This window comes from Etheostoma spectabile, chromosome 16 (assembly GCF_008692095.1).
Source record: "Etheostoma spectabile isolate EspeVRDwgs_2016 chromosome 16, UIUC_Espe_1.0, whole genome shotgun sequence".
Classification (NCBI taxonomy): domain Eukaryota; kingdom Metazoa; phylum Chordata; class Actinopteri; order Perciformes; family Percidae; genus Etheostoma; species Etheostoma spectabile.
The window spans coordinates 23000819-23004035 of record NC_045748.1 but is presented as its reverse complement, the minus strand read 5'-3'; the positions used below and the strand labels follow the sequence as shown (position 1 = coordinate 23004035).

The 3217-nt window shown below is 41.8% G+C and overlaps 1 protein-coding gene across 1 annotated transcript in view; it reads left to right on the top strand.

Moving 5' to 3' along the window:
• psmb10 (proteasome 20S subunit beta 10) overlaps positions 1-3217 on the top strand; it is a 10366-nt gene that overhangs the window by 6511 nt on the left and 638 nt on the right. The gene's annotated exons all lie outside the window — the stretch shown is intronic.

Genomic DNA, 3217 nt, shown 5'->3' with positions numbered 1-3217 from the left:
TACAAGTAGCAGCATAGCAGCAACAGCAAAAAAAACAAAAAACAAAACACAAACAAGTAAGCACGAAAGAAATACAAGGCAAGAAATACAGGCAAGAAATAGACAAGAAAATATGGTAGACTGAGTAAGTAAAATGCCGTCAAACAAAAGGAATTTTAAAGTGCGGTTGCCATGATAAGAGAAACAATATTGCGGTGTAAGTGAATTAAAAATTAGTTGAATGTGTAATTAGAGCAAAGAAGCAAGAGGCGGTAGCATAATTAAATTATATTAACCTGAGACCATAAATATTGAAAAGTAAGTACTTGTAATAAAATATATAAATACCATATAAAGATAAACAGAAAGTGTGTGTGAGTAGATGGGAGAAAAACAGGAACAGAAACTACAACATTATCAGGTGGTGCAGGTGTTGTGAGTCTGACAGCGGCCGGAAGAGGACCTGCGGTACCTCTCCTTCTTACACCGGGGGGGAGGGGGGGGGGGGGGGTATCAGTCTGCTGCTGAAGGAGCGCTCAGGGACCCCACAGTGTCATGTAGGGGGTGAGAGGTGTGTCCATGATGGATGTCAGCTTGGCTAACATCCTCCTCTCCCACTTCCTATGGGGTCCAGAGGACAGTCAGGACAGAGCCGCTCTCCTGATCAGTCTATTGGTCTGCTCCTGTCCCGGTCGAGCTGCCCCCCCTCCAGCAGACCACAGCGTAGAGGAGGCAGAGGCCACCACAGAGTCATAGAAGGTCCTGAGAGAGTCCTACACACTACAAGGACCTGTTCTCAGCAGATGGAGGCGACTCTGGCCCTTATGCATGGAAAACAAGATGTACGTTTGGTTGGTGAATGTGATATATTGAGTCACGCGTGCCTCGTCATCCTATCAGAAACAAGGACATGAATTTGGCGATGTACGTCAACCCGTTCTTACTCCCGCTTGGTCATTGGCTCTCAGAGTCACATACTGATACAATGTCTGGCCCGTGGGACTGCTGGGATTGGTTGAAGTCGCGGGAAACTCTGGTTATTGGTCAAGTTTGCGGAAAAGTTGCGGCGATTGGTCAAAATTGCGGGTCGCACCAAAGTCGCGGTGATTGGTTAAATGTGTGTGAATTGACGCAATTGCGACGTCACAATATCCTGGATGGATTGCTATATCACTTTTGCGTATTGTATTTATTACATTTGTACTTACAGCTGTTAATCCAGATGTTTTCAGGACAATGTGTGGTCTAATTTCTTCAATTACTTGGTCCTGTTAGGCAGGATCCAAATGATCCCAAATTTGGGCTTAAAATTGATCCAGATTTGATCCAAACTGGAATACAAATCTTCAGGAGTCATTCAGAAATGCTTGATTCTGCTTTTAAATACCCACCTTTCAGATCGCAGGTCTGTAAGAAACTGTCTGTTGTATTTGGATAAACACATCTTTCCGAGGACAAAATGTCAAAATAACACACCAAAAAATAAAACTGTTTTTAACGCATGCCTTTAAATTTTTCTGTGAACCTTGTTTCAGTGCCAAAATTTTCCCAATATACTTTTAAGTGTTTATACTTTGATACACTAAGCCCCGCTATACCTTTCAGAGTACAGAGTAGAACATACAGTACTTACACGTACTGTATGGTTTCTTGGCATTTATATGCTGGGATGTCTACATACTAATATATTTATATACCGATATGTCTATATACTGGTATGTCTATATACTGGTATGTCCATATGCTAATATACTACATCAACATGTCTATACTTAGGCTGAATCCCATTCCTTCCCCTTACCCCTACCCCTTGGCCTTCCCCTACCTTTTGCGCGTTCACGCGGCACCTAGTGCGGTCCAATACGTATTACGAGCTAGGGGTAGGGCAGGATCAAGGGCTGTATACCCCTACGGATCTAGTGGGACGCGACCTACTAGAAAAACACACAGGCAGTGTGTGGCTGCTGCATCAACCAGAGAGACACATGAATGTAGTATTTCAGCTTTAAATAATGATTAAAAAGTTACGACAGTCTTGTTTGTGTGGTCTATGCAGTCCTGTACATGTGTACCCATGTTCCTAACTGAAACTTTTAAAAATCGCTAGCTTGCAATGCTAACGCTAATCGCTAACGCTACTCGTAACGCTAACGTTGAACGTCCCACATATTTTGCCTTGAATGGACTGTATGAATCGCATAGATTGTATAGCTAGATATATATTAACGGTCTATGATACATCGCTACGTGCTTAACATATACCGCCCTGTCTCACCAGGAGGACCAGGAGGGACACAGCAGCTGATCCAGGTTGGGGCTGCAAACGAGCAGACTTTCCTAATCCTATGTTCATGTTGTTACCCATTCATTATTGCATGGTAGCCTACTATTATTGTATAATATTTTAAATCCTGTTCATGTTCATGCACTTGTTATATTGTTGTTGGTTTTGATATGGGACACTGATGATATTGTGAGGGGGGGGTACTGGCCAAAAGGCTCCAGACTGTCTGAATATCAGAGCAGCTGTAGTTACAACAGTGTGTGGTGTGTAGTTTGTTGTGGTCTGTGTGTATTTTTTAGTTTACACATGAGTGCCTTTATTGTGTGCGAACATGTTAGTTATGGTTCTAATAGTTGACATGGTTCTGTAACATTATTTATGTAACGTTTTGCCGTTATGTTCAATTTACACCAATAAGACAGATTTTTGTCAACAAATGTTTTGTGAACATCAATGACATTCAAAACGGTGATAACTGAAACAGATATACACACAACAGTTACAGGTGTATATGTATGTATATGTACACATGATGCATGGTATACATTTGTATTGCAAACAGACCTAAGTACTACACAGATAAGTACTCTGCACTACCAAAGTGAACCTAAAATAACTAAAATATATAACACTGTTGTCCAAACCCACACAATCAACAGACCTAGACGGCATCTTGGAGGTTTGTGACAATACTGTATGGTGATGTACACCAATGGTGCCAATTATAGGGGTATGTTTTCACCCCTTACCCCTAACCCTTGGTTTCAAGGGCCAAGGGGTAGGGGTAAGGGCCAAGGGGTAGGGGTAAGGGGAAGGAATGGGATTCAGCCTAAGTCTAGTATGGCTGTGTTATTTAATCTGCTATAGATAGATGGTATAGAAAGTAGAAGAAAGGGAAGAAAAATGTGCTTTAAATGTGCTTGCGTATGTATGCATCTGTGTCTATGATGTGTA